We start from the raw sequence: 7,637 nt of genomic DNA, 5'->3' as shown, positions 1-7,637 counted from the left end.
TTTTGTTTTTTTTTTTGGGGGGGGGGGGAGGAAAGAGAATACAAGACTGCCATGAGAATTTCTAATTAAGAAACACAGGCATACACATCAGATACCTAATACTTAGGAACGAGAAAGAAAATAAAACCCCTTAGATGTAATATTTTAATTATAAAAGCAGACCTCCATTTCCAATAATATGGCAGGCTCGGTTTTTCAAACTAACACTTTCTGCTGGAGGGAAGAATTGACTTGAAAATGATTGGTAGCACATACTGACAAATTCTTTAAAGCCGTAAAAGATCTAATGAGATAGTAAGGGATTTCCAGGATGAAATCTAAATGGAGAAAGGCCCCCAGAACGCTGAAGCTATGGAAATGCCCTAGGAGCATTTGCTGAACTAGACAAACTTTGGCTACCTTCCAGCCCTCCCCAGGGAGACACTTTTCTTGTCAGAGCATTGGCAAGGGAATAAGTGCTTGCCTGAGTTTGCTGGAGAAGCATGGTAACTTTATATTGGATCTTGTTTTTTCTAAAGAATTAAGGTTTTTATTCTCTGTGGGCAAACATAACAACCAAAGTTCTTTGCAATAGGATCATCCTTAACACAAACTCCACTTCCTTTCATTGCTTTAAAGATACTTTAAAGATACTTTCTCATTTCATTTTTAATAGCCCAAACTATTAGAAATTGGCAGAAGCAGGAGTCAGAGCTTGGCCATTCCACTGACAGCTGTCAAGTCCCTCCCAGATGCGGGCTGCTTGTCTGCAGCTCTTGCCACCCTGGGGTACAAACACCTTAGCTGGACCTACATGATCTGGTGGAGACAGGGCAGGAATTGGATCTGGGGCTGCACCAGTGTCAAAACTGGATGCCAGCCCCAACCTCCTTGGAAGGATCAGGAAACAGACACAGGGAGTCTGTGGTTGCTGCCACATGCCTTGGCTCCTGACCTTTTTGCTCACTGCTGCAGCCACCTGGCCATTGAAGTAACAACCACCCCGGGCTGGGTAAGAGTGGGGGCCACTGCTGTTCCCTGGGCAGCCCCAAACCCAGCCATGCTATGATTGACACTGCCAGGGCTCCTGAAGTCCTGTGGGAAGGGTGCGCAAACCTGACTTCAGTCCCTTTAACCCTCCCCACAACCCAACATCTCCCACTTCTGTGGAAACCAGGAAGCTTTCCATCAAATGGCCACTTTGGAGGTCTGATGAGCAATTATGATAGCCATAGCCAGTACAGATGCCTTGAGATAGTTCCTTTGCTTGAGATAGACATTGCTTGGCTGAAGCAGATCTGAGTGTTCCATGAATGCCCCCACATGACTCTGCTTCCCTAGCCAGCTAATCTGGCTGTTCCTACCCACCTAAGCAGCTGTTTCAGATGTCTTTACTTGTTCCCATAGAAGAACCTCCCCCATACAGACTACACCTGTGCAGCAAAGCTGCTTTGTCTACAAAAGCACAGCACACCTCATTGTCATTGGGCCATCCTGGGACTTCTGTTCTGTGCACTGACAAACACTCCTCCTACCAGGTGCTGCAGCATGGGCCTCAGTGAAGCCTTGTTTGAATGTTTTATTGCTTATTTGTGATTTTTATCTTATGCATAGTGGATTGAGCTGGTTGCATTAAGAACTGTTTACACCAAGGGCTGCTAGCTCTGAAAATACTTAGCAGCCAGAAAGCTGCAGAAGAGCTCCAGACAGTTACACCTGGAAAGCTGCAGAGAGCTGCTGGGAGCTGCTCTGGCTTCTAAGGAGCTGCCGAGAGCAACTGCAAGAGCCGTTAACACCAGCTGCCAGAGCTGGGACACTGAGAGCAGAGAACCATTAGCCCTTGGAACGTGGACCCTCTAGCATTAGCTGCACTTTGCCTTTTCACAATTTCTGTCCAAATTGAACAAAGAACCCCTCTGCTGATGGGTGACAGTTTCAATTAGAAAAATCAACATAATTCACAATAACAAATGATAGGTGAAATACTAAAGGCTGACATAAAATTTATGACTTAGTCCAGAAACTCAAAGATATTTTAATGTTCACTATTAGTTTAAGATCCAAATCTTCATTATGTTAGGGTAGCATCTCATTTCTTGTTCACTAAATGTTTTAATTTAATCAAGAATGGGTAGTAGCCAGGCACAATGATGAGTAACTTCCAACTCCTCAGGCCACGAAAGCAAGTTGTCACCAGATCCTAGGAGTTTGAGGCCAGCCTGGAGAAACATTTGGAGACTGTCTTGAACAACAACAAATTTATAATTAGTGGTAAATTTTATAAATTTTTTTCGGGGGTAGGAGCAATGTTGGGGGTCAAGTTCAGCACCTTCTGTACCTCCTAGCTATACCCCCAGCCCCTCAAATTCCTTTTTATTTAATCAAAGGGCCAGGTGATATTTCTTCAATAATCTGTTTGATTTAATGTATTACATTTATAAGGTATAAATGTTGAAAAGGAATACAAAACTATTTTCATTTCTTTTCTAAATAGGTAACCCGGGAAAATTAATTTTAAAACAGAACCAATAAGAGATGCTGTCAGAGGCCCTTCTGCATCAGCATGGTGTTCTTTGGTTTTTTGTTTTCTCCTTTCTCACAGTAACAAACAGAGTTAATAGACTGACATTATCTGAATGAAGTCATATCAAGATTTGTGTCTCCTTTCCCAGAAAATAAAGTATATACAAATGCAACATGAAAAGACCATTTAATGTTTGGTAAATTGTTGTTAGGTAATTGGATTTATCAAGAAGTTATGCTTCTGCTGCTTAAATATATAAAAGAAATAGTACAGAAGGTAGCTCCAATGAGGTTAAAAGTTGCTTTTGGAAATCATCACTGAACACGTATCAATGGAAGAGTATTGAGACAGGATGAAACCTTGGGTATACAAATTTCCAACCCAGAGGATATTGTGGGGGTGGTAATAATGGGACTCAGCAATCCCCTTTGTAGGGTCCTGGTTCTCAAAGTGACATTTGAAGAAACCTCTTTCACACAAGGTGTGGAAATAAGGCGAGGAATGTTTCAACTCTGCTTAGAAGATTGATAAGAAATAAAAGGAGCCCAAAGTCTGTGGGTTGGGCTCCATGCCCTGCTGTCATACAACTTCCACCTGGCTATGGCCAGGTTTTAGAACATAAGGTCCTGCCAAAGATGGGGTAACAGTGCCTAGGTTTGGCACGTTTCTTAAATACATAGTTTGTGAAGAAGGCCAAATCCAAAATGTGTTGGTAAACATTGATACATTTATAACTATAAGGCCAGTTATAAATCACAATAAAAAGCCCAGTTCACAATACCAACAAAAATTATGTATAAGAAAGGTGGCATCACAAATGAATGGGAAAATATGTGTTATTTAATGAATGGTTTAGGAAAATTGTTTTTTTTTTAGGTGGGAAAGCAGCAGCACAGGCATCATGGAGAGCTGGCATTGTCACTGGACTTCCCTTTGAGTACCGAGGCTGAGAACAGAGCAGAGCAGGTTGTGTATGTGCGTGTTTTACCAGAGGTTGAACTCAGGGCCTGTGCATGCTAGGTAAATGCTCTACCACTGAGTAATATCCCCTGCCCTTTTTATTTTATTTTATTTTATTTTGAGACAGGGTTTCCCTAAGTTGCAAACTTGCCATCCTCCTGCCTCAGTCTCCCTGGTAGTCATGATTACAGGCGTGCACCACTGTGCTTGGCTAAGACAGCAGATAAGAAAGAGTTCTGCCTTTAGTACCAAACCTCCTAGTAATGTGTGATTCCTAGGTCACTGTCCATCTTTCTTTATTTAGAGATCGGGAGGAAATATACAATGTTAGCAATAACTGTCTCCTAGTTTTATGTTTTATTCAAATATACAAAGAACATGATTTTATTTTTATTAATCATAAAAGTAATGATGGGACATTGAACCAAGGGCTCTGCAAAGTCAGGAGGCATCTCTAAGATCACCAGTGCTAGGCTGAGACATATGGCTTCCTTCACAAAAGTTGCCTGGTTTGATAAACATTTTTAAAAATGTGCATGCAATTATATATTTATGGGACACATAAAAGCATATACCTGATCATATAACTATGTATATATGTAAAAAATATTCATGTACCTATGAAGCTCTGGCTTCTCAGGGGTGCCAAATCCAAAATGTGTTGGTAAACACTATACCAAGTTGGAGAAAAACTACACACTTTTCAAGTTAAAGAAAAACTACACACTTTTCAAGTTAAAGAAAAACTACACACTTTTCTTATGACATTATATACAAACAAGTAGAAACAGATATTTTTAGGAAATATGGATTTAAAACATAAATATTAAAAATTAATAGCAGAGACATAATCTGCTTCTAGTCCAAGCAAGATGACAGAGCCTAGTTTCTCTAACTTCTCTGCTAAGAACCAATAATAACAACAAAAAAACCTTGAACAAAATGAGGCAAAATAGAACGCAAGGTGAACTCCAAAAGTGTGAAGGACAGGTGAGCTGCTCTGGGACCCCAGGACTGTAGGACAGCTAACACGTTTACATAGTTTGCTTTGATTTGTTTTGCTTTAAATCCTAGAAGTCTTTGTTTCTTCTTTTTTTTTTTAATTTTTTTTTTGTGGTTGTAGATGGACAGAATGCCTTTATTTTATTTGTTTATTTTTATGTGGTGCTGAGGATTGAACCCACTGCCTCACGCATGCTAAGCAAGTGCTCTGCCACTGAGCTACAGCCCCAGCCCTGTTTATTTTCAATAGTAGGTAATAATAATTTTAAAATTAAAAAAAACTAAATTAGCATTGCCAGAATTAGCAAATAAATATAGGGTGCCTATAAATATTTGGTACATATTTAGAGCAAAAAATGTATTTGTTGTCTATCAGAAATTCAAATTTAGTGAGGCATCCACTATTTTATCTGGCAACCTAATCTAAACCTAAATGCATTTTGATTTTCTAGATTTTTTTTTTTGAGGGGGTGGGGGGGTTACTGAGGCTTGAACCCAGGAGTACTTAACCACTGAGCCACATCCCCAGCCCCTTTTTGTATTTTTTTAAATTTTGAGACAGGGTCTTGCTAAATTGCTTGGGATCTTGCTAAATTGCTGAGATTTTCTAGAACTTTTATGATTTTACTTCCATAATTACTGAAAGACAATGGGTTTTAATCTTGATCAAAGATTATAATCAACTAGGGAGCTGGAATCTGAGGCACGGACCCAGGACTCAGGATTTTTTTCAGTGACCTCACCATCCTTCTCATGATCTTAACGTGCAGTCAATTTTAGAAAAACTACCATCAATAGTTTTAACTGCTTAAATATTCTCCATTTTGCGTGAAACTCCAAACACTGAAAGCTATAAATTTCTAAAATAATTACCATAATCTAACTTAACGTCTTTGACACATTGTCTTTACTTGACAGTAATATGTAACAATATGTCTGACAGAACCATTTTATAGACAGCCTATCGTTTTAAACTACATTTCTTTGGAAATGTTCAAGCTTTTTTCCTTCTCATTCAACAGAAAAATGCTCAAGGTTATGGTATAAAAGCAGGCAAAAGCTCTTACCTATGCCGAGATGAAGAACAAGACAGTATATTTTTAAAATCGTACTTTGTGATGGACTTCAATTTCAAAGAAGCAAATAAACTTTTAAAAAGATTCTATTAAAAATATGGGCAGTTTGCCCTGAGGCATAATTCAATATTTATCAAATGCTTTGTATATTTTTGCTGAACTTGGAAAGAGTCGCTAGCTTTGTTCTCAGATAACTAATATTTAACTGTCTGTGATAAATATTCCTAGTCCCCTTTATGCCAAATTCAAATGTGCTTATTTGGTTTATTTTCAATTTCACAAAAGAGGGAGATAAGACTGAATAGCCAAGTGTTAATCTTGTTCACTGTTTCAGCTTTTTGGAATAAATGAGAAATGCACATAGCTTTAATTTAAAAGACCCTATGGGGCCGGGTGTCACCACAAGCCTGTAATCCCAGGGACTTGGGAGACTGAGGCAGGAGGATGGCAAGTTCAAAGCCAGCCTCATCAATTTAGTGAGCCCTAAGTGACTTAGCAAGACCCTGTCTCAAAATAAAAAATAAAAAGGGCTGGGGATGTGGCCCAGTGGTGAAGTGGCCCTGTATTCAATCCCTGGTAACAAAAATCAAACAAAAAATACCCCAAAAAACATTGATTGGCTGTGTTAGCCTGTCTTCCTACCAAGAGCGTGTGCAACCGCTCTTATAAAAGAATTAAAAGTTGTGGGGGGGCTGGGGATGTGGCTCAAGCAGTAGCGCACTCGCCTGGCATGCGTGCAGCCTGGGTTCGATCCTCAGCACCACATACAAACAAAGATGTTGTGTTCGCCGAAAACTAAAAAATAAATATTAAAATTTTCTCTCTCTTAAAAAAAAAAAGTTGTGGGTTTAATTCCCCTGCACTTTCTAGTCCATTTTGACAGCTATGCCAGCCAGTTGTTTTTTTTTTTTAATTCCTGTAAGTCTTGAAAATGTCCATGTCCTATCTGACATCTTAAATCGCATCTCAGCTATACATCTTCCTATGCATAGTTATAGAAATGTCTCCCAAGTATTTCATGATTATTGATTGATTGAAATTGCTGATTGGAAAGAGAACTTTCTTAAAGCCATCAGTCTTGTGGGAAAGTCTGCCAGCCACCTGCAGGGACACTGGAGCCACTATGTGGGGACAGTTGCCCCCTACTCTTGCCCCACAGGCTCAACTCCTTTTACTCTTTCTCAGGTGAGACTCGGGTTAGGCACACTTATGGACACTATGTATGTGACCAGAATGACAACAGTGCATCTTTACCAGTAATTCTCCCCACAGGCCAATTTCCATTTGAGGACAAGCTTCCAACAGAAGAGGAGTCAGATGCTGCCCATAGCTCATGTCATCCATCTGTCACACCTACTCACCAGCACCAGTTTAGGGGTCATTTTCTATGTCGCTGACCATCGGCTCCAAATGACATGTACCTTTGAAAACGCATGACTAAATATCCAGTCAGGCTATGGTTGAGTGCTGGTGGGCAAGGGTGGGTGGCCTTCCTTATCCCCTCCGTGTTCCTCACTCCAGGGTTTAGTCATATTTTTCTCTTTCTGTATCCTAAGGAAGAACACCGTGTCTCTGAAACAGAAGCCACATGAGAACAGAAATCTGCCTTGTTCACCAGGAACACACCCCCTCCCCGAGCCTAGAACAGTGCCTGTAATACAGTAAGCAGCAGTAAAAGAAAAAAAGAAAACAAAGAATTGAATGGAAGAACAAAGAATATTGTCCCCCATATTCCTATACTAGATGACTGTTGTTCAGAAAAAGGACATACGGTAAGTCAGGATGGAGTGTTCCCCCAGAGGAGCTCCAGGGACAGAGCTCACACACTGCACACCTGATTTGCCAATTAGACACTCACACACGTTATTATTTTCTCTGATCTGTCTTTTCCTTCAGTTCTTACCACAGTTGGGAGTTTGCAATTTATTTGTGTTTGTTTGTAACAGCTCTGAATCGTGCTCGGGGAAGGCTGGGTTACGTCTGGTTTTTATACTGCCTCTATCTGTAGGCTGCCTCCCTTTATGCCAGGGGCCCCATATTCATAAACATCAACTCGGGTGTCGTGAGCCACATCTGTCCTACAAGCACAGGAGAAG

This window comes from Marmota marmota, unplaced genomic scaffold, assembly GCF_001458135.2.
Source record: "Marmota marmota marmota unplaced genomic scaffold, marMar, whole genome shotgun sequence".
Lineage (NCBI taxonomy): Eukaryota > Metazoa > Chordata > Mammalia > Rodentia > Sciuridae > Marmota > Marmota marmota.
Note: the sequence above shows the minus strand (reverse complement) of the source record.